At 44.7% G+C, this 26,261-nt stretch overlaps 1 protein-coding gene across 2 annotated transcripts in view; it reads left to right on the top strand.

Annotated features, from left to right (window-relative positions):
* Positions 1–26,261, top strand: part of MPPED2 (metallophosphoesterase domain containing 2) — a 209,231-nt gene that overhangs the window by 172,465 nt on the left and 10,505 nt on the right. The window lies entirely within an intron of this gene.

The following is a 26,261-nucleotide window of genomic DNA, read 5'->3' on the forward strand; positions in this document are numbered from 1 at the left end:
ATACCTTGACTTATACCTGAGGACACTGAGGAGGAGAGATGCTAAATAACTTGCTTAAGGCAGTTAAATAATTGATAAGTGGGATTGAGAGTTTTGCTCTTGCCTTCCATGCTAAACTCCTTTCCTTATGACATCACAAAAACAGGTCCTGAATTACAAAGGCATATTCCTTTCAGTTGGACGTGAACTGAAGTGACTGAGCACACACACACTATCTGAGGGAATTTGCTTTTGCTTGGCTATAGCAGGCAGTTCACGAGGACAAGCATGCATTAAATAATAAGCTTACCATTTCCTCTTCTCTTCTTTTGCTTCTATACTGTGTCCTGTGTGTGAGTGTGCTCAGTTGCTTGTGGCTGCTGCTGCTACTGCTGCTAAGTCGCATCAGTCGTGTCCGACTCTGTGCGACCCCATAGACAGCAGCCCACCAGGCTCCCCCATCCCTGGGATTCTCCAGGCAAGAATACTGGAGTGTGTTGCCATTTCCTTCTCCAGTGCATGAAAGTGAAAGTGAAGTCGCTCAGTCGTATCCGACTCCTAGCGACCCCATGGACTGCAGCCCACCAGGCTCCTCCGTCCATGGGATTCTCCAGGCAAGAGTACTGGAGTGGGCTGCCATTGCCTTCTCCCTCAGTTGCTTAGTCGTGTTCAATTCTTTGTGACCCCCAGGGCCACTGTAGCCTGCCTGGCTTGTCTGTCCATGGGATTCCCAGGCAAGAATACTGGAGTGAGTTGCCATGCGCTCCTGCAGAGGACCTTCCAGACTCCAGCATAGAGCCCATGTCTCTTGCGTCTCTTGCATCGGCAGGCATATTCTTTACCAGTGAGCCTCCTGGGGAAACCCACTATGTCCTAGGCCCCACATACTCACCTCTTCTCCTTGAGCAGTGACTGGGATTTCTAGGACACCACAGTTGAAAGAGATTGCCTTCTTCTAGAAATTATAGTCTATTGAATGTACTAATAATAGTAACCCTGCAAATGTGACTGAAACTTCAAATATCAACGTATCAGGATGCTAACCAGGATTGTAAACCAGAGTCTACAATAGGAGCTTAGAGTTCCAACAAATTCAGACTATTTCTTAATAAAAAATAACCCCGTGTACATTCATTTATATTTCTCTTCCTAAGTGGAGTAAAACTAGCCCTAGAGTCAAGTTTGAAATTATTTCCATAATTTTGGGTAATTAATACACTTCCCAGATCTCATTAGCAAAAGCCCAAAATAGAATAATTGCCATATAATTAGTGATTGGCAAGCCTTTAGAGGTTTAGAGAGTTTGTTCTTCTCTGAATCTGGAAGTACAAGGGCCTAACCTGAGTTTATCTGGACCCATAATATTTCTGAACCAGGAAATATTCCTTGCCCAGTTTATTTGTTTTAGGCCACTTGAGTTGTTCTATCTAACTTCTTATCCTTCTGCTATTTCTTGGACATACTTTGTCATTTTTTACTTAAATCTTTCTCCCTCACTGGAGTTCTGTTACTGAACAGCTGCTTAGTGTGTTCCTTCTCTGTGTCTTGTATAGTCGCTAAGGCGTGTCTGACTCTTTTGCAACTCCATAGACTGTAGCCCACTAGGCTTCTATGTCCATGGGATTTCCCAGGCAAGAATACTGATGGGTAGCCATTCCCTTCTCCAAGAGATCTTCCCAACCCAGGGATCGAACCCAGATCTCCTGTACTTCAGGGAGATTCTTTACCATCTGAGCCACTGGGGAAGCCCCAAGATTACTGGAGTGGGTTGCCATTTCCTTCTCCAGGGGATCTTCCCAACTCAGGGATCAAACCCATGTCTCCTGCATTGACAGGCAGATTCTTTCCCACTGAGCCACCTGGGAAGCCCCTCTCTGTGTCTAAAAGCAGTCATAATACTGTAGGGTTGCAAGAAAAGGGGAAGATGTTGTGCCTGCCCTTAGGAAGCTTCCTGCCTGGGTCAGGAGGTAGGACTACACGGTAGCAGCTCAAGAAGGAGAGGGTGATAGATCATGCCACCGAGGTTGTTGTGCTCTGAGGTTTAGAGCTGGAGCATCCTACTTTTCTCTAGCATCCCAGATGCTTCTCAGGGCTGCCTTGGTTATTGCTGTTGATCTCAAACTAACTCTACCTGGCAGTGCAGGTAGATCACAGGTGAGCACTATATTATACCTGAAAAGAAGCTGGTACACAAGGGAAAATGGTAATTGCTCCAGAGTCATACAGTTATGAAAAACAACAACAACCATCTCCCACCCTCTGGCTCCACCTGTTTCTCCTGGGACGCAGGGCATATGGCACATAATTTCCTAGCATCTCACCTCTTTATCTTGTCAGGAGAAAGAGCATGAACTTTGAAGTGGGGCAGCTCTGAATCCAAATCCTAGCTCAGCCACTTGGTTGTAACTAGTAGATCAGTGACTTAAACTTTTCCTTAAGTCTCATCTCTATAAGTAATTTGATACTAGAATTCCTACCTTTTGCAGAACTCTTAGAAGGATTAAAGAGAGGACAGATGTAGAAAGCACCTAATAGGTGCTTAATAAAAGGAAGTTGTATTTATCCTCCAACTGGAGCTCATCACTGCACACATACTTGTACCACTTCAGTTCAGTCGCTCAGTTGTGTCTGGCTCTTTCGACCCCATGAATCGCAGCACGCCAGGCCTCCCTGTCCTGTCCATCACCAACTCCCGGAGTTTACTCAAACTCATGTGCATTGAGTCGGTGATGCCATCCAGCCATCTCATCCTCTGTTGTCCCCTTCTCCTCCTGCCCACAATCCCTCCCAGCATCTGGGTCTTTTCCAATGAGTCAGCTCTTTGCATGAGATGGCCAAAGTATTGGAGTTTCAGCTTCAACATCAGTCCTTCCAAAGAACACCCAGGACTGATCTCCTTTAGAATGGACTAGTTGGATCTCCTTGCAGTCCAAAGGACTCTCAAGAGTCTTCTCCAACACCACAGTTCAAAAGCATCAATTCTTCGGTGCTCAGCTTTCTTCACAGTCCAGCTCTCACATCCATACATGACCACTGGAAAAACCATAGCCTTGACTAGACGGACCTTTGTTGGCAAAGTAATGTCTCTGCTTTTGAATTTGCTATCTATGTTGGTCATAACTTTTCTTCCAATGAGTAAGCGTCGTTTAATTTCATGGCTACAATCACCATCTGCAGTGATTTTGGAGCCCCCCAAAATAAAGTCAGCCACTGTTTCCACTGTTTCCCCATCTATCTGCCATGAAGTGATGGGACCGGATACCATGATCTTAGTTTTCTGAATGTTGAGCTTTAAGCCAACTTTTTCACTCTCCTCTTTCACTTTCATCAAGAAGTTCTTTAGTTCCTCTTCACTTTCTGCCATAAGGGTGGTGTCATCTGCATATCTGAGGTTATTGATATTTCTCCCGGCAATCTTGATTCCAGCTTGTGCTTCTTCCAGCCCAGCGTTTCTCATGATGTACTCGTCATAGAAGTTAAATAGGCAGGGTGACAATATACAGCCTTGACGTACTCCTTTTCCTATTTGGAACCAGTCTGTTGTTCCATGTCCAGTTCTAACTGTTGCTTCCTGACCTGCATGCAGATTTCTCAAGAGGCAGGTCAGGTGGTCTGGGATTCCCATCTCTCTCAGAATTTTCCACAGTTTATTGTGATCCACACAGTCAAAGGCTTTGGCATAGTCAATAAAGCAGAAATAGATGTTTTTCTGGAACTCTCTTGCTTTTTCCATGATCCAGCGGATGTTGGCAATTTGATCTCTGGTTCCTCTGCCTTGCACCACTTACTTCTTCCCAAGTCTGTCTCCTTTAAGAGACCATGAACTCCTTAAGAATAAGAGCCATTTCTTGGCCATCTGTGACACATAGCAGGGCTCAGTAGATTTTATTCATTTAATGAACAACTCACAATGTGTGTCAGGCAGCATTCTAGTTTACTTTTTTCTTTTATTGCTTTGGGACTGCATTGAATGACAAATGCTCATGAACAAAAAAGTGAGAGTCATCCCAGTGGATTGATCTTAATGAGGGCAAGGAGTTAATTTATTTATTAAAAAAAAAACAACTTTATTTTGTATTGAAATACAGCCGATTAACAATGTTGTGATAGTTTAGGGTGAACATCGAAGGGACTCAGCCATACGTGTACATGTATCCATTCTCCCCCAAACTCCTCACCCAGCCAGGCTGCCCTGTAACACTGAGCATGATTCCTTGTGCTATACAGCAGAACCTTGTTGGTTATCCATTTTAATTATAGCTGCGTGTACATGTCCAGAGTGTGTGACATCCCTTAGATGTGGACTCTGAAATGATACAAATGCACTTACTTGCAAAACAGAAACAGACTCTCAGACTTAGAAAATGAACTTTCAGTTGCCAGGTAGGAAGGACGGGGGGAAGGGGAAGTGTGGTATTTTACATGTTTGAACTCAGCTTCCTTAGGTAGAAGGACTGTTATTCTGCTTTTACTGATGAAGAAACTGAGGCATGGGGTGGGGGTGTCAGAGTTCACCCAGCTAACGAATAGGAAGTTTCACACCCAGTTGTGTGGCTCTCGAGTCCCTGCTCCCGTCATGCACTGCTGTCAGATGGACTGGTGGCCAGCCCTGTCAGCTCTGTCACACTCCTGCTGCTTGACCCCGGGAGCCCGTTTTGTTAACAAGTCAGAAATTCTCCCATGAGATCAGATGCCCTCCAACTGCCTCCCTTGTTCTGCTCTTGATCTCTTGATCTTGAATAGCAAGTGAAGACAACAGCTGAACCCCGGGCCTAAATTCCAGTGCCGAATCCAGAGGTGTTTTGACTACAGAGGGAAGGCTGTTCAGAGGCCTGCTGGGTGGAGGAAGGCTGGAGACTGGACTCAGTCTAGAATGCGAGTGAGTCTTCATGGAGAAGAGCCCCAGATCACATAGCCCAGATAACAGGGCAGGGTCTTATTTTTCTAGAAGGAGAAGACTCAGTTGGAAACAGAGAGCAGCCCCTTCCAAGTACCCTCACCATTCTAGGGTTGGACTGTGATGGAGAAAAAAGGTTTTTTTCAGGTCTCACTTAAGAGAAAGTGGCAAAAAAAAAAAAAAACCCTCCATCTCTTGGTCTCAATTTGAGCTTCCATCTCAGGTAAGGTGTGCAATCATTTGCAAAAGTGTATAATCAGTATGGAGAAGGCAATGGCACCCCACTCCAGTACTCACCTGGAAAATCCCATGGATGGAGGAGCCTGGGAGGCTGCAGTCTATGGGGTCGCGAAGAGTCAGACATGACTGAGCGACTTCTCTTTCACTTTTCACTTTCATGCATCGGAGAAGGAAATGGCAACCCACTCCAGTGTCCTTGCCTGGAGAATCCCAGGGATGGCGGAGCCTGGTGGGCTGCCGTCTGTGGGGTCGCACAGAGACTGAAGTGACTTAGCAGCAGTAGCAGCAGCATAATCAGTATAATAGAATCATAGAAAAGCTTGAACGAACAGGGAAAGGAGCATATTAAAGCAAACATAAAATAGTAAAGACAAGATCCATCCTGAGCTGTGAAGGTAACTCAGCATTTAGGCCTTTTTTTTTTTTTTTTTTAATTGCATCATGACGCTGTGAGCCCAGCAACTCTGAGCTAGGCCTGGTGATGACAATATCCATTAAAGTTAATTTCCTGATAGAAGCCGCTTAAATCTGATTGTTGTTTTAATTTGTTTCACTGCTATTTTCCTTCAGCTTAAATAGAGGAAGCTCTCTGCACCTCCCACAGCCAGCCCAGGTGGTCTGAATAAGGTGATATCCGTCAGTATCCATCATGGCCTTGACCATCGGACCCTCGTGGCCACACTCTCTAGGCAGAAGACTTATCACTGTAACTGGATGTTGGCCTAATTTGGGAAATATAGGTGCTCACGTTAAAAGTCTAAAGGTCTATTGATGTATTAAGTGAGAAATTATCCGTTAACTCGGCATAGGTCCAAATCCATATAGATCTTCATGGGGGAAAGCTGGTCCCCAGTCACGTGCAGAATAACTATTGAGGTAAGAGCCAGGCTCTGCAAATTGTACATCCTCATTTTGTTGTCAGAACAATTGATATAAACAGAGGCTAAAAACATCAAAGCAGGAGAGAAAAATCTCCCGATAATAATGGCAAACACGAGGTTTTTGAAATACCAGGTCCTGTTGGAAGTATTCTACACACAGGAATCTTGTGAGGTAGGTTGTTGGGATCTGCGTTTTCATAAGTGAGGAAGCTGATGTTCAGAGAGATGGAAGAAGTAAATGGCCAGGATTAGAACGGAGAAAGTCTGCCCCGGAAGCTAGCTCTTGACCATGACACCAGAGAGTCTCAGGATCTGCATCACCAGCAGCGCCTGGGACCTTGTTGGAAGATGTACGCTCTCAAGGCCCACCACAGACCTCTTGAACTTTTAAAGGGGCCTTGCAGATGATTCTCATGCACCCTAAAGTGTGAAAGCCGCTGCATGACACCATGCTCCTTTGTTCTTGCATTCCATAAATATTTCTCAAGCGTCTTATAAGGGATGAGCACTGTTGGAAATACAGCAAAGATTAAAAAGTGCCTCCCCTGGGACTTCCCTGGTGTTCCAGTGGTTAAGAATCCACCTTTTAATGCAGAAGACACAGGTTCGATCCCTGATCGGGGAACTAAGACCCCACATACTGTGGGGCGACTAAACCCATGCACCACAACAGGAGAAGCCCACATCCCACAACTGGAAAAAAGAAAAAGCCCGTGTACGTCAATGAAGATCCAGTGCATCAAAAAAAAAAAAAAAAAAGCATCCTTGCATAAAGCTGACAGCTTAGAGAGTGAGACAGACACTAAAGAAAATTAGGTGATTGATATACCAAGCTCTGTGCTCGCAGGTTGGCAGATTACATTGTTAGATAGTGAAAACCATAACATGTGGAACCTCAACCCTCTACCCACTGATGGGTAGATGAAGGAATGACTGTATACAAGGGTTTAGCCACAGACCTCAGGTGACACGACTGTTTATCATTCAGAGGCAGGTTTCAGATCCAGGTCTCTTGTTTCCTGCCTGGAGAGTTTTTTTGTTTGTTTGTTTGTTTGTTTGTTTTTGCAGTGCTGCACTGATCGTGCTTTCCTAAGCTCCTCTGTCCTGCATCTTGAAGTTTAAGACAGGCTGCTGTTGTTTAGTCACTAAATCGTGTCTGTCTCTTTTGCGACCCCATTGACTGTAGCCCACCAGGCTCCTCTGTCCAAGGGATTTTCCAGATAAGAATACTAGAATGGGTTGCCATTTCCTTCTCCAGGGGATCTTCCTGACCCAGGGATTGAACCCACATCTCCTGCATCAGCAGGCAGGTTCTTTACCTGCTGAGCCACCAGGGAAGCCAACTGACAGGCTGACTTGAGACCAGATACCCACTCTGCTGCCTATGGATCCCACGTGATTTAACACGGGGACTTTGACAGTGTTTGTAAAGGCAGAGCTGGAAATTCAAACCCCCAGTTACGTCTCTCTCACAAAACTGAAACTCGAGTGTAGGGGAGAGATTGGAATGATGGGCGGGCAGGCTCTGTTGGCCAGTGGGAGTCACAGCTCCTGGGCTCAAGAATGTCCTGTCCTTTCTGGTTGTGATGGTTTGGGGAAAGACATTTTTCTCTCTTTCACCATGTGGTATGCTTAGCCAGCATCCATGTGTGTATCCTGGGTATTCATCCACATGTGGAGCTGCCGTGACTGGCTGACACTGCCGCTCCTGGATCAAAGCTTTCTGTTTTAGGGACAGTCAGCAAAACTCTGGGCTTCCCAGATGGTGCCAGTGGTAAAGAACCCGCCTGCCAGTGCAGGAGACATAAAAGACACAGGTTCAATCCCCGATTCAGGAAGACCCCCTGGAGGAGGACATGGCAACCCACTCCAGTGTGCTTGCCTGGAGAATTTCATGAACAGAGGAACTGGCGGGCTGCAGTCCTTAAGGTCGCACAGAGTCGGACACTGCTGAAGCAGCTTGGCACACACGCACAGCAAAACTCCAGTGCTTGAAAATTTCCAGTTATTGAAAAAGTCAGCACCACTTTTATACTGTTTATTAAAAGACTTTGAGAAGAAGGGGTTTGACCAAGTAGAGGCTGGGGCCATTTCACACAGGGGATGGTGTATTATCAGAGAGTGAAGTGACCTCGGAAAAGTGTGTGTCAGAGGAGAGGGTTTGGGGAACACCAGTTCTGGTTCCCTTACTCTCTAAGACACCGGCACCCACAAGGAAGTACTTGGGAAGCCTTTAGACAAGAGCCCCTTAGGAACTCACTCGGAAGCTCTATTCACTCTGATTTAAGTCGTGGTTGTGAAATGCTCTGTGGGCCCTGGAGGAATAGGAGCCACAGAATTGGAGGAGAAATGGAAATGTTGTAACTGTGGACTTCTGGAGGCAGATTGGGGGTCCTGACTGCCAGTCAGATGTGCGACCCTGTGGAGTGATTTAGACACTGTAGACCTCGCCTCATCTGATTGTCTATAAAACAGAAAAAAGAGTGTCGAGGCTCATAGGGTGACTGTGAGGCTCCAAGGAGGCGTGTATTGAAAGCACCTGGTAGGTGACTATGCAATTGTTTTGGTACTGGAATAACAACAACCAAATTGAATGGTTACACTTCACTGAGAGTGTCTATGTGCCAGGCACTGGTTCAGGCACAGCATAGGTATTGATTTATTTAATTGTCCCTAGTACCATTGAAGGTAGATGGTGTTACGCACTCTGACAACCAGGAAGATTTTTAAAGTGTTGTGTTTCAGCAGAACCAAAAATATGCCTGTACTTGTCATATTATGTAAATAGTGATTTCTATTTTAAAAATCTCAACGTTGGGGCTCCCTGTAGTCCAGCAGTTATGAATCCACCTTCCAATGCAGGAGATGTGGGTTCGATCCCTGTTTGGGGAACTGGGATCCCACATGATGCAGGGGAGCTGGGCCGACACGCCACAACGAGAGAAGTCCACGTGCTGTAACTGCTGAGCCCACGTGCTCTAGAGCCCAAGCTTCCCAACAGGAGAAGCCCGTGTGCTCCACAGAAGACCCAGTACAGCCAAAATAAAATAATAATAATAAATAAAATAAGATAAAATGTTAAAAAAATAAAAATCCCAACATCTTTAAGGATGCACAGCTCTGCCTTTCTTTTTCATCTCCCTTCTGCTGTTCAGGGGCTGTTGATAGCCAAGCTAATGATGGTGAAGTGGGTAAGTGAGGAAGTGAAAACCCCATGACCTTGTCCCTTCCCCCTTCTCCTGCAGCAGGAACTCAGTGCCCCAAAGGAATCCCCATCTCCTCCCTCCTGGCAACTCCGGGTCCCCATTTTCCTCTGCAGCTCCCCAGCAATTCAGTGCAGTGTTGTAGGCAGATTAAGGGGCCCCCAAAGATGTCCACATCCTAATCTTCAAAACTGGTGAATGTCACCTTACAATAGCAAAATTGATTTTGTAGCTGCGATGATACCAATGGCAGTGAGCTGGGGAGATTATCCTGGATTATCTCGGTGGGCTCAGTGTCGTCACAGGGGTCCTCACAAAAGAGAAACAGGAAGGTCAGAGGGAGAGATGTGGTCACGAAAGCAGAGGTCGGAGTGATACAGGGCTAGGAACCAAACAATGTGGTGGCCTTTAGAAGCAGGAAAACGCCCAGAAATGGATTCTCCTTAAGAGCTTGCAGAAAAAGCGGCAAGCCCTGACAATAGCTTGATTCGAGTCAAAGGAGAATGATTTTGGACTTCTGACTTTCAGTACCGTGAGATAATAAACGCATGTTGTTTTAAGTTTGTGGTAATTTGTTATAGCAGCAGTGGGAGGCTAATACACCAGCATAAAGTAAACCTGATTTCCTCTGAAGCCTGGATCTCTTTTGTGGATAAAGACCCATTGTTAAATTTTGTTTCCGTTGCAGACTTGTAGAGGGAAACTAGGAACCCTTAGAAAATGTCCAAATCCTGCTTTTTAAAAACTCCAAAGCTGGGACATGTGAGTGAGGAACTAATGTAAGAAAGGAAAGGGCTGATGGGTCATCTGAGGGAGCCTGGACCTGCCCCTTGGACCGTGTTTCCTAAAGGAGGCTTTCAAGGAGATCTGTCTCTAGGGTTGACCAGGCATGGTCATGAAACACGGGTCTCTGTGTGCCTTTGGGAATCTGTCACCTCTCTTTGCCTCAGTTTCCACATCCATAAAATAAGGTTAATCTTAGTTTCTGCCTCAGAAGGTTGCATGTGTGGGCATTAAGGGAGCCCATGCACGTCAGGTGCTTAGAACAGTACCTTCCCCATCGTAAGCTTTAAATAAGTGTTAGCTGTTAGGGAGATCCCCTGGAGAAGGAAATGGCAACCCACTCTAGTTTTCTTGCCTGGAAAATTCCATGGATGGAGAAGCCTGGCGGGCCCCAGTCCATGGGGTCATAAAGAGTTGGGCATGACTGAGTGACTAACACATTATGTATAGGCATCATAGAAGAAAAGTGGGCCAAGATTCATAGGGGCATAAACATTTATCTTCCACTTGGCTTTCTCCGAGCTTTACTATGGCAGCATTCACGCAATTGCCCCCAAGTGGAGGGGAAATGCATTTCTCAGACTTGCTTATCTCTAGAGTCCTTTGTGATCCAGAACACTCTCAAACGCTCTCAGTGGATCAGCTCTCTTGGACCTAGTGTAGTGAATACTGCCCTAGAAAGTTATATCAGGAGATCTCAGTTCACTTCGGTCCAACTCACAGTCTACCCCTGGCCCCGGAGTCACCACTGAACTGGAGATTGGAGAGCCCCCATCCCCACCCCGGGCCATGAGAAATGGGTCCCTATAGCATCCAGAGCTGAAAAGTGGGCTTTTCCCCAAGTTCACATTGTTCTAAGCAGTTGATGAGCTCTTAGCATTAGATTTGTCATTGTCTGTCAGTCATGAATTAGCTGGGCTGCTGGGGCCTTCCCTGGGAACGTGGCCCTGTTTCCACAGCATGGCCCTTCAGTTCCAGCCAGGCAACCTAGAGACAGTTTGGAACAAAGTCTCTTCACAATCCGGGGACCAGTGGGTTCAGCTTCAGAGTAATGCTGTCGGTTTATGAGCAGATAACCTAGAATTTATATTTTGAAATCATCATTGTACCCCTCAAAGGGAGCGATTTTCAAAGGGGAATTGTGAATACTTTATAGGGTGGAAGTACAACATTCAGTTGTGTTCATTCTGGGGCAGGTGTTTAAAACAAAACAAAACACCATGGTGTCTGAAAATAAAAACCACTTTGGTGTCATTACTTTACATAGCCACACCTTGTATAAACATAGGAAATCTAATTTCTGGGGAATTTCATTTCCAGAAATCAGGCCTGGCTAACATAAAGATGCCTTTTCAAAATAGAAATATAACACATTTAGTTAAGCTCAGGCTTTCGTGTTTTGTTTTGAAAGCTATAAAGAAATAAATTGTAGCCCTCTTTATTTTTAGCAGACACCTCTAGAAAACCTTGAACAATGTTCTATTTATAAAACAAAGAGTCTGTTTTCAGGCAAACTTGCTTAGTCTCTTATTAGAGAAAGAACAGGACTGAGTATCAGAAAAATGAAATGTTTCTTTTTCTAGATTTGTGGACTTCCTCAGCAGTTCTTTAAGAAACAACAAAGCAATTGACCTGGTTTTGTTTTTGACTAATAGAAGGTCACCTGGAGATTAATAAATTGTGTTTAATACTCTAAATAAATTGGAGCAGAACGAATAATATACTGGGGAGAAAAAGTGGAATTTGAAATGAGAGTACAGCTTGGCTTTTTTAAGAGCTATGCTGCTGAGTGAGAGACAGCAGACCTAAATAATTTCCTGTTTAAATTATTTCACTATCACATTATATAGAACATTTACAATCTCATCATCCTTCAAGGCATTAAAAGTAAAAAAGAAGATGAAACTTTGGTTGAGTAAATTCAGCAGCTGTAAAAGAGTCTAACAACTGAAAATAAGTGAACTAACACAGCCAGAATAGTGTTACAAGCATGCAGGTTCCATCCTTCTATTTTGCCATCCCGATCGACTAGGTCATACTATTCCTATAACTTTTGCAGTAAAAATAGCAAAGTCAGCATTTGTTGTTGTTCAGTCACTGTCGTGGCTGTTTTGCAACCCCATGCTTTTCATTTAGTGCTTGTTGTGGATAAGGCAGCCTGTGAAGGACTTGACGTAGATACTTTTACTTAAATTTCTCAGCCATGTGTCGATGAGGTAGATACAGTCATTGTCTCCATTCTACAGATGGGCAAAGTCAGAGAGCGAGCAGCAGGAGGTATTAACGCTGGTGCAGACACAGCTCTGACTCGAGACACCCGGTTCCTCTTTGAGTCAGCAGTGTATGCCTGTCCAGGACCAGAGGCTCATCTCCCTTCTGTTTTCTTATAGTAAAAAATGCAAGACAGCTCGGGAACCCAAGTTAAAAATCCATACCATTCCGACCAAAAGAGTAGCTTGCTTTTTTTTTCTTCCCATTTTTCCCCAGTCATTGTTTGCTCATCCCAGGAAATCTTAGGAGCTCCTTCAGAAGGCCATCTCACCTGTTACATATTTTCATACACCCTTGTCTGGTTTTCTTAACTATTATTCTTTTACAGAGTTTTGAATATACTTGCTTTCAATATTTTGCTCTTACACGTAACACTGTAGTGAAAAACGTTGTGCATAGCATTTATATTTGCTTTTAGGTTATTTTATTAGGATAGAATCCGTAAATAGGGGTTACTGAATCATAGTGTAAACATTTGTGTGGCTTGTGATAGCACGGTCCAGTACAAATATAGCACGGCCCAATATAAATATAGCATGAACCACATGTGTAAATTTAAAATTGCTGGTAGCTTCACTAGAAAGTAAATAAAAATTAAATTCATTTAAATACTATATTTTATTTAGCCCACTATATCCAAAATGTTATCATTTAACATGTAACCAATGTAAAAATTATGATATTTCTCCATTCTTTTTTTATGTGAAGAATCCAAAATGCAGTGTGTGTTTCACATTGATGGTACAGCTCGATTCCGACGACCCACGTTTCCAGTCTTTAGTAGCCACATAGTAGCTAGCGTATTTGGCAGCACAGATCTGTAAGATTTATAATCCAGTATTTTTAAATGGCCTTTGTTTTTTAAAAACCCAGACCTTCATCTGTCTTGCTCCAGTCTAACCTCCAGACACACGTATTATTTGGATTACTCCCTTGGGCCCTTATTCTAAACTCCTTTTGCTTTTTTCATTATTATGAATATTTTCCTGACATCTGTCATATACCAGGTACAGTGCTAGATCTTGGGGTTCCCAGTATAAATAGGACAATCCATTGGGGAATACAGAGACCGTCATAGCACAAATTGGATTCACCTGCTTATTGGAAATAGGAAATAAGTTAAAACACACACGTACACACACAAGCAAGGGATAATGCAGAGTGTGAGAAATTCCCCAAATGACGATTAAAGAAAGTGCCAAGGGGATCAGGGCAAGCTTCTTAGGGAAAATACGAGTTGAGTGTTAAGGGCTCAGTCAAATTTTAATGGGCAGAGATGGGAGGACAGTCTTGCCTATGACTATCTCGTTATCCCAACCAGATGGCAGGTTGGGTTGGTCTTGCATTGTATGTAGATCCCTGGAGGCCTTGCCAGAGCCTTGCAGTGGAAGGTGCTGGATAATGCTTGCTGAGCCCAATTAATAATATATGGTTGGCTGGCACACAGTGACAGAGACACTGGGTCTGTCTACTCGCTTTAACCTCTGCATTGAAGGGGCAGCTTAAGCGTCTCACTCATTCCTCTGATTGTGTGTCCTGCCAGTTTGTGGTCACAGTTTTCTCACTTTACTAAATCGGTCTGGATTGAAACCAGTCGTTTAGAGCCAAAATGGTAGATAAATGGAGGCCAGCACTTTAACTTACATCTGACCTACTTGTCACTTACTCTGGTTCCTCTGAGCTTTTCAAACAGCATGAGCAGGCAACACAGACAGCCAGTGACATGGGAATTCCAAGGCACTTCATCAGAAGGCATTTTTATGTAGTTGCAACTTGTTTATGTAGGCATTTGTGTGACAAGCTTGCAAGTTTCATCAAAGTCGTTATCCTCCTTGCAGTCATGGAAACAGGAGATCTGATAGGTTTCTTGCTCAAGGATTTGTAGCAAGTAAGTTGGAGGAGCCCAGACTAGGGCCCAGGTCTTCAGACACCAAGTCAGCGCCTTCCCATTCGTTATCTAAAGCTGGTTCACCTGAACTCAGATGGTCACTCATTGCTTTACAATAGAGGTACTTATTTCTTCGGTACCTATAGTCTAAATCTGAGAAATGGAGAGAGAGATACACTTTGTGGGGGTACAAAGAAGATAAATTAGGAAACAAAAACCAAAGGGTTGGTGATATCAATATTTATAATATTAGCTTTCATAATAATGGTAAGAGCTAACATTGAATTCTTAATATAGGGCAGACACACTGCTGAATGCATTACATATAGGATAACAGTCAGTGCTCACAACAAACCTGCGTGGTTGGTCTTGTTATCTCTACTGTATAGATGAGTATACTGAGATCACACGATAAACTTGAAAACCTTTGGACTATAGAATTGTGTCCTTGGCACCTCAGCTATAGGTGACTTTGGCAAGTTACTAAAATTCCTGTTTCTGTACACCATTTTCTCTAAAATTAATACCTGGCCCACCACTCGGGGTTGTTGTGAACAACAAATGCGAGAATGATTTGTCGCACAGAGTCGGACACGACTGAAGCGACTTAGCAGCAGCAACAGCAGCATAGTGTATGCAGTTATATGTAATGTTACCTACGTGTGTGAATGCATGCTCAACACACCTTTCCATCCCTACAAGTGGCAATGAGGAAGGGAGATAAAGATGGCAAGCCCTGTGCCAGCTTCCTGAGCTCAAGTCCCCTAAATCCATCAATTTCTTCACCCTCTGGAAGAAACCGCTTTGCAGTCTAAGTAGATTACGGATCCTCCAAACCTTTCCATCCATGCTCAACTTGCATTTGACTATATGGACATTTTAGGTTTAGTCACTAAATTGTGTCCAACACTTTGTGACCCCATGGATTGTAGCCCGCCAGGCTCCTCTGTCCATGGATTTCCCAGGCAAGAATACTGAAGGGTTGCCATTTCCTTCTCCAGGGGACCTTTTTGACCCAGGGATCGAACCCGCATCTCCTACATTGCAGGCAGATTCTTTACCAGCTGAGCCACTGAGGAAGCCTATAGTCATTTCACACTGGATAAAAAAAATCCACCCCCCCCCCCCACAATGATAATTCAGTATAGAAAAAGTAAAGAATAATAGACAAATAGAAGGGGGGAAAAATCATTCTTGATTCTTCTGTAGCCTCTGAGATTACCATTTAGCATGTTGATCTGTTTCTTTTTTCTAAGCATTTTTTTACATCCTTGGATTCATCCTGATCTGCAAGTTGGCTTTTCCACTGACCATCAGGGAAAGCACATTTTCTCATGAAGTTACAAACACCTCATGAACACTCATTCTTAGCTCAGTTCAGCTGACAAATACTTAAGTTTCTGCTCTGGGCCAGGTGCTCGGGACGCAGTGGTGAACCAGGCCAAGGAAGTCATTGAACTTCCAGTCTTCCTTGTTGTGTTTAACGAGTGGCTGCCTATTGGTTTTGGCCCTCTGATCATTTACTCTCTTTGGGTCTGTTTTTCAGGGTCAGGCTTTCTTACCAGTGCAGTCCTCCCCCTGGTGCCCTCAAATATTAAATTATATAAAAAGAAACCAGCAAAAACAAAATGTATGTGTGACAAAACACACTAAACACAGACATGTTCTAAACAAAACACAACAAAATACTGTTTTATTCTCTATTTGGGAGCAGAGATTTTATCAGTCCATTCCTGTCTGTTAACGTCAATTCTTAAAGAGTTCACTGTGTAACGCGATCATATCCAGCTAACCCCAAAGCCACCTTTCCTCGTTTTCTTACTCTTTTAGGAAACCTAAGCTACATAAAGACTCCCTTCCGACTAGGTGTCTGTGACATGTCTGCAGGATAGTGGGGTGGGGGCAGGTTCTGTCTGCACAGTTTGCCGAGTACCTGGCACTCTTCCCACCTCCTACCCTGTCCTGTTTGTCCCGTGCTTTCAAGCCAGCCAGGCGTGTGACACACACTGCCCTGCCAGGCTTGTTCTCTGGTAGGATGTGGTTCTGTTTCGTGTTTCTGGTATTAGCCCTGGAGTCTTCCTAAGGGGTGGACGTGGAAGGAGACACCTCTCCCCAAAGTCCTGCTTGCTCTGCCCCTGGTCCCCTCCTGTCCAGTCTGCACTTGAAATTGCTGGTTCATTCTCAGATCATTTTGGTGTTCCCCCAAGTTCTTCAGAAATTAGGTTACTTAGGAAAGAAGATCAGCATTTAAAGACTTCTAGTCCAGGGCAACTTTACCTATGAAATGGTGAGCCATGGGTTTATCCTGGAAACTGTATTCAGTTTTGTATTCCCAGCAACGACCTTGCGAGACCCTGGCTCACTATAGGCATGCAGGTCATGTCTGCTGAGTGATTAAATGCCCCAGAAGGACCATACCGATCCCATCCTCTGAGCTTTTAACCCAGTATCTGTGCACTTGCTGCAAAAAGGAACTCAGACTTGTCATCCTTGATGCCTTATGGCCAAGCTTAGTGCCTGGCACATCCTGAACTTTCAGAAACCTTAGATGGAAAAAAAAAAAAGTGAATGCTGTATACCCATACAGTGGAATTTTTTCAGCTGTAAAAAGGAATGAATTTCTGACACATGCTTCAGCTTGGATGAATCTTGAGCATATGATGCTAAGCAAAATAAGCAAGACCCACAAGGACAAATACAGTAAGATTCCACTTACATGGGGCACCTGGAGTGGTCATATTTGTGGAGACAGAAAGTAGGATGGTGGCTGTCAGGGGCTGCGGGGAGGAGCGACAGGAAGCTATTGTCCGTGGGTCACATCTGCTATCGGGCATGTGAAAAAGCTCAGGAGATGGACAGTGGTGATGGTTGTACAACACTGTGAATGTACTTAATGCCACTGAATTAGACACTCACAAATGGTTAGAATATTAAATTTTATGCTATATATTTTTATTTTACTATAATAAAACTTATTAGAGAAAATAAATTCTGCTTTTCTTTTTTCTACTTCTCTCTATCCACTGAGCCTCCTTTTTCTTTCAAACTTGGCTGTGATGCCCCTCTTTGAGGAATTCTCCCTGCTGGGGATTAGATGTCAATTACTACAGGTCGCATTGGGGGCGCTCGGATGCAGGCCCCTCCTGGTCAGGTGCCCTGGTACCCCGTCCTCTGATTTCCTAGTCGACAAACCAAGAGCCATGTCTGGAAGCATCAGGGCATAACCCCAAGGCCGCCTCACCTACCCACCAAGACAGAAGTCCTGCCACGGTCTTTCCTTTCCCCTGTCGGATTCTTTCCTTGATGGATGGGAACAGTCTCCGTCACAGCCCAATGGGAAGGAAACCGATTGAAAATCTTTCTCTTCCTGCTGTGAACTTGTTTTGAAGATTAAAAGCAGGTATGATTCGGAGGGCCAGGCAGATGCTGTAACATTATTTTTAATAATTCAGGGCACACCAAGTTCAAAAACAGGTCAGAGTGTTTTTTTTTTTATCTTGGCTCCTAAAGCAAACTCTGCTTACATCATGTCCTTTCCATCAAGAGAGGAAAATGGTAGCAGAGGCTTATTTCTGACACTTGCTCCTCGTTATTTACAAAAAGAGGACGCCGTCAGCCTGTTTGTCAAGACAGAGGTGTGTGCTGACTGGGATTACAAAACCTCTACTTGTAGCTCATGGGCCTCAGGTGACCACCTTGGTTGTGATTTGCTCTTGTCCTGTCTATGGCAACCGACCATGTTATTCATCCAGGCCTGCCCTTTATCAGCACAGTATCTCTTTTCATCCCAATCATAATGAAAGGCGAAGCTACCAGGCCATAGTGAAGTGATGGGATTAGACAGCTGGTGTGAGAGAAGCTGGCCCTGCCCTTTGGAGGCAGCTGAGCCCGTGGTTTGGGTAAGGCAGGCTTCCCAGGCAGCTGCCCAGGGGTGTCAGTCTCCCCTTGAAATTCAGCTTTGCGTCTCTCTTCTAGCGACGTCAGTTACCGCGTGCGTCTCTTTGCTGCACGACCTTCCATGGGCTAATGCAAGACAGCTTTTTAATTGCATAGGAGAGTAACTTCCCAGGCTGCCAAGTGGAGGCTCTCGGGGAGGGAGAGGCCTGGCTTCTTAAACAAACTCCAGAGCTGTGGAGAGAAAAGGAAGCAAGGAGGGGAGCGGGGCAGGTGTCTGCCTTTCATCTGGGTATTCAGGATGACACATCTGGTGCCAGGGAAACTGCTATTTCTAACTGACGGGAAGCTTTGCAGTCAAGGGAGGGCTAAGCTGTCAGGTGAGCCAGAGATCAAGAATTATCATGACAGCTTCATGGCATGTGAAAGGCGCTGTGAAGTGCGGTGTGATTTTAACCAGCGGTGGTTAAATTAGCTTCTCTCGGACCTGATGTGATGTGTAGTCAGAGGGGCCAATGGCGGCCGGGAGTGCCCGGTGTGGAGGAGGTTGCGATTCTGAAGCTCTACCATTTAGAAAAGAAAGGGAATGTGGAAACTGGCTCCTGGTTCCTGAGTTTTGCTTCACAGAGGCGCCAGGCGGCAGTGAAGGCTTTAATTAGTAGCGTGTCGATTCCTCCACGGAACCTCTCTGAGCCCCCTTATTATAAATATTCCAGGGACCCAGAGCAACCCCCTTCCTTGAACTTCCCCAATTTAAAATCCTGTCAAAATCTAGCCACCTGTACTTGCCGGCTAAGCAGCCTTGACTAACCGTTTTGCCCTGTGCTCTCACATTCCACCGGATTGTCTATGCAAGACTGAGCCAGCCACCAAGCAAGGGAGTGCCTTTCTGAAAAACTTCCACTCAGACGTGAGCTGAGGAAGTGCCTTTTAATAAGTAATCAGCCAGAGGAAATCAGGCACTATCTAGCCATCTAGTAATGCTTGCCTGTGCACTGGGGACTCTTCCAGAGTCTGGTGCAGTGGGGTCTAGGGTTTGATGAGCCATAGCTTGGGAAATTCTAGAGAGAAAAAAATAACGTGAACAATTATGTCTGTACACATGTGTATATATACATCTCACACACTGTCAGTATACAGCATATATAAATTAGAAGCTGCACATTAATATTCTCTGGCAGTTCTCTGCCAAAAGTTTTACATAAATTACATCGTCTCACTTTATCTACTTAGGCAGATATTCTGTTACTTTTTGAAAGTTGAGGAAACTAAGAGTCAGAGAAGCCAGCCAGTGAATAGACCTGGGACTTGAATGTGTATTGTACCTACTGCCTTCAAAACAAGAATGGCTAACTTGTACAAAACCCCCAGGTTCTTGTAGTTTTAAGTGGCACAGCCAACCCTCCAGCTCTTAATTAAATCCGGGTGTTCCCTGAGCTTGCACTTTTCCCCTTTACAGCTTTCGTGCAGAATCCCGCCTAGTGCTTCCAGCCCTAATCTCTGCAGGGGGGCACCGAGGCAACTGTCTTCATTAAGAATCCCAAACCTTGGTGATGCACCCTGCCCTGGTCCCATAGCCCTTGGGGAATTGTTGGCACTGCCCAACACCAGGGCTGTAAACCTGAGTAGCCCATCTGAGCTGAACAAGTACCAACTGTTCGTTTCCAAATCCTGCTTTGCTGGGGTGCGCCCAGCCCCCACTGGAGTTGGTGGGGGAGTGAACAGCCATTCACCTGTCCAAACCTGGGATTTATGCTCCGGCAGCTCCCTTCCGCCTGCCCCACAGGATTGTGTATGGCAAACACACATGACCTTTGCAGCGATTTCATCTCAGCCTGCTTCCAGAGAACAAACCTGTTTTGTATTGACATTGTTCGGAACAAGTTCTGCCTCTGTGAACTCCCATAGCACCTGCCCCTGGACTCGCAGCCCAGAGAGGCCAAGTGCCTGTAATTCTGAGAACAAGGGGGAGGGTGCCTTGACAGCATCTCGAGCGTCCATCCATCTGGGTCTTTGGTCCACTGGCTTCAGGCAGCTGACGACCTCCCCTTCCTTCCAGGACTTTCTGATCCCTGTCTAGGAGGGGCGGTCGTGGGCTCGGATTGGCCCATTGGCAGTGGGGTGCTTTGTGGGGCATTTTCTTACAAGTCGGTTCCCAGGTGGCATTTGTTAGTCACAGCTAATTATTAAGTCCTTGGCCAAGGCAGTAGACGTTGTTCCTGTGGATTCTCCCCTCCTCCTCCTTCCCCCTCTTGCCTCCCCATTGCTACAGAACAAAACTCATTGTGGGCCACTGGAGATTGGCTGCGCACACATTTTCCAGTGAACCCCTGATGGGCTTACCGCTGGGGTTTCGTGTTTCAGGTTGAAACTCAACTGGATAAAACATTATTCATTGACGCTGACACGGTCAGTCTCCACTCTGTGCGGCTATTTCTCCCACACTGGACTTGGTCCCTTACAGGCAGTTTAGGTAATTCATTGAGTGCAATTTGCAGCATTTACTCAGAACATAGATAGGCTGCAGAGAGTGATAGAATTTGGTGGTTTTTAGATCACAGAAAGATCATCAAATGCTAGGTTTTGCCAGTTGTGCTCAGAGGTGTAAGTCAGAAAGGAGGAGGGAGCTGAGGGAGTGAGCAGGTTTGGAGCCCCTTCCCCCTCAGCAAGAACACCCCTGCATGTACCTGCTTTGGGTCTGGGGCCTCTGCATAACATTTCTGTAGCCTAAAAGCAATACTGGAGTGGGTAGCCATTCCCTTCTCCAGGGGAATCTTCCCAGGGATTGAACCCAGGTCTCCTGCATTGCAGGCAGATTCTTTTACCATCTGACCCACCAGGGAAGTCCAAAAGCAGTCCTGAACTCCTGTAATGGCATCCACCCACTCATTCTTTGCTCAGATGAAGAAACTGGCCCACTGAGGTTCTTTCTCCTATCTAAAGGTCTTGTGCCTTGGTGAATTGATTCCAGAATGCAAATGAGCACACAGGTCTCCCACTTCTATATGTCCCATTTATTGTACCATGCTGGGATAATTCTAGAGCCCATCACTGGGCTGCTTTTCCCATTTATTGGTCACTGTCTTATGGAAAAGGCCTGATCTGGAGGATCCAGAGGAACAGAAAGCATCCAGCATTGTTGAAGTCACACTGAATTTTCACTAAGAGCCACCTCCATCACAGTGCCATGGAGCCCTCTGCAGTTACGCAATGCACAGCCTCAGAGACTGTATTGATCAGCCTTGTTTATATATGTGAAAGCCAAATGAAAACTGGGCTGCAAGATTTTAGTTCTGCATTGTGCACAGAGAGAACACAGGCTTTGAAGCCAACAGATCTGGGTTAAAATCTTGGTTCTGCCTCTTGCCAACCCTGGGAACATGAATAAATGACTGCACATCACTGATCATCAGGCTTTTTATCTAAAAACAGAGCTGATAATACCTAAGGATTATCAAGGATTATTTTTTCGATATCAAGGATTGTTGATACCAATATCAAGGACTGTTATAAGAAATTATTAATAAATATAATAGTCTATGTAAAGCCAGACCCCTACAGAAAGCATATTTCTTTATGTTCATTCAGTTGTGTCCAACTTTCTGCAACCCCATGAACTGTAGCCCACCAGGCTTTTCTGTCCATGGGATTCTTCAGGCAAGAATACTGGAGTGGGTTGCCATGCCCTTCTTAAGGGGATCTTCCCCACCCAGGGATCGAACCTGGGTTTCCCACATTGCAGACAGATTCTTTACTGTCTAAGCCACCAGGGAAGCAAGCATATCAGGGACTTGATAAATGTTATTTTTCATACAACTTAACCTCTCTCTTGCTCTTGTGCACATACAGGTTTGAGTCAAAAGAAAAGCCAAACATTTTCAAAGTTTACCCTTAACTTGGAACCATCTGGATTTTGTCATAGGCTTAACATTAACCAAATAAAATTTAAGGTATCTCTAGACCATGGGCCTGTCTTAATCTGTTACAGAGCCCTTGTAAAACTGAGCATTTCGTGGGGGAATATGGCTGTGGGTTTCTAAGAGAAAATTCTATCAGGAAAAACTGGAAAGAGTGTCCCATTCCTTTGACTCTGGAAGCCGCTGGAATACCCTAGGGGTTCAGGGGCTGACTGCCCTTGGACAGACTCCGGCAGTGAAATCAGAGCCCCTCATTGTACCAACGACTTGGGTGTGCTTGGGACTCTTTCAAACCCTTCTTTATTCACCATTCAGACAGGACCCATCGGCCCAGAAGCTTGTTTTCAAAATCCAGGAAAACAGATGTTTTTGCTTATTTTCCTCTCTCTCATGCCAGAATGCTCACTAAGTCTTCACTGGGTTCTGAACTTGCCTTTTTTTTCTCTCTCTTTTTACTTTTAAAACAAATCTGGGAAGCAGATCATTATTGTATAATAAAGGGGAAAGATGGGCATCCCAAACTGGCAAAGCTCTTTTTAGACTCTAATGAAAATATTGAAGATCCTGAAGACAGGCTAGTCCTAAAAGTCAAGAGAGAGCAAGGTTGGCTCATTGAGGTCTGAAAGGGTCACAGACAGTGTGGTTGTGGAAGGCCTGTTGATTGAATGTACACTGGGTACCAGGTGAGTCTCAGGCCGCTCGTAATCTGTGGATTTTTTTCAAGTATATTTTGTTTATTTGTTCATTTATTTATTTGACTGTGCTGGGTCTTAGTTACAGCAGATGAACTCTTAGTTGCAGCAAATGGGATCTAGTTCTCTGACCAGGGATCGAACCCCGCCCCCGCATTGGGAGCACAGTCTTAGCCACTGGACCACCAAGGAAGTCCCTATTTAGTCCCTAGATTTTATAACTAGACAGTTTGATACTCTATTAGTTTTCTGTTGCTGTTATAACAGATCATCACAAATTTAGTGGCATAAAACAACATATATTTATTTTTAATATATTTTAAATTGCAGTATAGTTGTACAATATCATGTTACAGGTGTACAATATAGTCACAATTTTTAAAGGTTATACTCCATTTATAGTTATTATAAAATATTGGCCATATTCCCCACATTGTCCAACACATCCTTGTAGCTTATTGTGCACCTAACCGTTTGCACCTCCTGCTCCCCTCTCTCGGTATTGCACCTCCTTCCTCCTCTCCCCTCTGGTAACCACTAACGTGTTCTCTATATCTGGTGAATCTGCTTCTTTTTTTGTTGTTACATTCCCTAGTTTGTTGTATTTGTTAGATTCCACATTTAAGTGGTATCATACAGTATTTGTCTTTCTGTGTCTGACATTTCACGTGGCATAAAACCCTCCAAGTCCATCCATGTTACTGCAAGTGGGAAACATTTACTCTCTTTCGTGGCTGAGTAGTAGTCATTGTATATGTATACCGCATCTTCTTTATCCATTTACCTAAGCCGACACATACTTATTACCTCTCAGTCTGTTGGTCAGAAATCTGACAGTGGTCACACTGGGCTGAATCCAGGTGTCACCAGGGTTGTACTCCTTTCTGGAGTCTCTGTGAGAGCCTTTGTTTTCTCTCCTTACCTTCTCCAGCTTCTTGACACTGCCCACATTCCTTAGTTTGTGTTCCTCTTCCTTCCTCTTCAAAGCCAGCCGCAGCAAGTTGATTGTTTCTTACACTGCATCATTTTAATCTCTTTTGCCTGCCTTCTTCACTTTTAAGGACCTTGTGCTTTCGCTGAACCACCTAGGTAATCCAGGATCATCTCCACTCCATAGTTCAAGGTTAGGTCCTAAACTCCATTGGCAGACTTTTAATCCCCCTTTGTCATGAAAAGTAATATATTTATAGGCTCCGGGGATTAGGACATGGATATCTTGGGGTGTGGATAATGATTGCCAACCACAGATACATAGGTCATTTATGGGCTTCTCGGCTAGCCCAGTCGGTAAAAAATCTACCTGCAACGCAGGAGACCTGGGTTTGATCTTGGGTCGGGAAGATCCCCTGGAGAAAGAAATGGCAATCCACTCCAGTATTCTTGCCTGGGAGATCCCATGGACAGAGGAGCCTGGAGGGCTACAGTCCACGAGATCTGGACTACAGTCCAACAAAAAGTTGGCCACGACTGAGCAATGAACACTAATGACTAAACCACCACCACCATACTAAATACAGTAACTGTATATATTAGAACTATTTTAGTTGCAAGAAACAGGATCTAACTCAAACTAATAAGAAGAAAAGGATTTTGGTGGCTTATATACTTGGAAGAAAAATGTGGTTTCCCATGCCAACAAGATCCTCAAGGCACTCTGCTTCTTGGCTTGGCATTCTTTGTGGTGATTTTTTTTTCAACCACAAACTATCTGCATGGTGTAAAATAGCTCCCGGGCAATACTAGGCTTCCATACTTCTCAAGTTAGGATCCCAGAAATGAAACCATGGCTTGTCTTTGGTTGTTGTTGTTTAGTCAGTAAGTCATGTCTGACTTTTTGTGACCCCTTGGACTGTAGCTCACCAGGCTCCTTTGTCCATGGGATTTCCAGGCAAGAATGAGTTACTGGAGAAGAAAATGGCAATCCACTTTTTACAGATGAGAAAAAAGAAACTGCCTGCCAACGTAGGAGACATTTCCTTCTTCAAGGGATCTCCCTGACCCAGGAATCGAAGCCACATATCCTGAATTGGCCGCTGGGTCCTTTACCACCGAGCCACCCAAGGAAGCCCTCTCTTTAGGCTGCTCCAACAAAATCCTGAGGATGACTTTCATAGGCAGAAACCATCCCTGTGCACTTCAGCATCTTATGGCTGGATTTCAGAACCATGCAGTTGATGTCCTATTCTGGTTCAGAGCTCATTTGACTACAAGCAATAAGACACTCAAACTTGAAAGAATACAGAGGCAGGCTTATTCATGGCAAGAAGTAAATTAATCCAGGTTGCGTATGAGAAGGAGAATTGCATGGTGATTACAAGTCTTGGTTTTGGAATCAGACTGCTTGGGTTTTTGTCTAGTTCATCGGCTGTGTTTACCTGCCCGCTCTGTACTTCAGTTTTCTCATCTGTAAAATGTGCTTAGTAAGAGCACCTATCTCATGAGCTTGTTGTGAGCTTTGAATGTGTTAATACAAATAAAGGACTTAGAGTGGTACCTTGACATGGAGTGAACACTCACTAAATAATAGCTTTAATAATGATGATTGTTATTGAATAGCTATTGTTATTACAAGTAAGTTTTCTGAGGATGGCTTAGGGACTTGGTTAGGAACCAAGTCAGATATTTCCTTGGTTTCTCTTTTTCTAGCTGAGGCCACACAGTCTGTTATCTCTGAAACTTACTCTCAGCCACCTCAGGTGTGGTTCTCCCCTTAAGGTGGATCTTCACCAGGCTGTCAGGTGCCATCTTTTCACCTCTGGCCTTGACCATGCACGTGTGTGTGTTAAGTCGCTTCAGTCGTGTCCAACTCTTTGTGAGTCTATGGACTGTAGCCCGCCAGGCTCCTCTGTCCATGGGATTCTCCAGACAAGAATACTGGAGTGGATTGCCATGCCCTCCTCCAGGGGATCTTCTGGACCCAGGGGTCGAACCCACAACTCTTATGTCTCCTGCATTGGCAGGCAGGTTCTTTACCACTAGCGCTACCTGGGAAGCCCCTTGACTATGCATGCCCACCCCCAAAAGAATGATGGCTAAGTGTTTCTGAGTGCAGAGTCTTGAGAGTCACTGATTAGTCTAACCCATGACTGGCTTTAAATAGTCATGCCCCCATTTTATTATCTGTAACAAACCAGGCGCCCTTGTACACAGGGTTACCTCTCTCAGTGGGCATGGACGGGGCAGCTTAAGCTGAAGGGAAAAGTTGGGCTTAGCCAGGAAACTGACCAACTTGTCCTTGACGTGTATACCCTAGTAAATTAGAATTTTCCTGCAGCACAAAAGAGAATTGGTTTTGAAAAATAATGGTTACATCTAGATGTTTGGGAACAGGACAGCACTGGGCACTGTTGGGTGCTGATGTGATTTAGTCTGTAGTACTTATAGAAGAAAAATGATCATTCTCCCGTTGTTATAAATGATAGAGACATTTTCAGCTCCAGTTAGAAACCCTCATTGGATGGACGAAGACACCATCGATGTAGAGCATCAATCTCAGAGACTCATTCCTAGAGCAGACATCCCTGAGAGGGTGGAATGCATGCATTTGGTGTCAGGAGAATGGATTCCAGAGTGACCAAGAATGTCCCCAGAAGTCTTCCTTTCGGTGATGGGGGAA

The sequence above is a fragment of the Bubalus bubalis genome, chromosome 16, assembly GCF_019923935.1.
Source record: "Bubalus bubalis isolate 160015118507 breed Murrah chromosome 16, NDDB_SH_1, whole genome shotgun sequence".
NCBI lineage: Eukaryota > Metazoa > Chordata > Mammalia > Artiodactyla > Bovidae > Bubalus > Bubalus bubalis.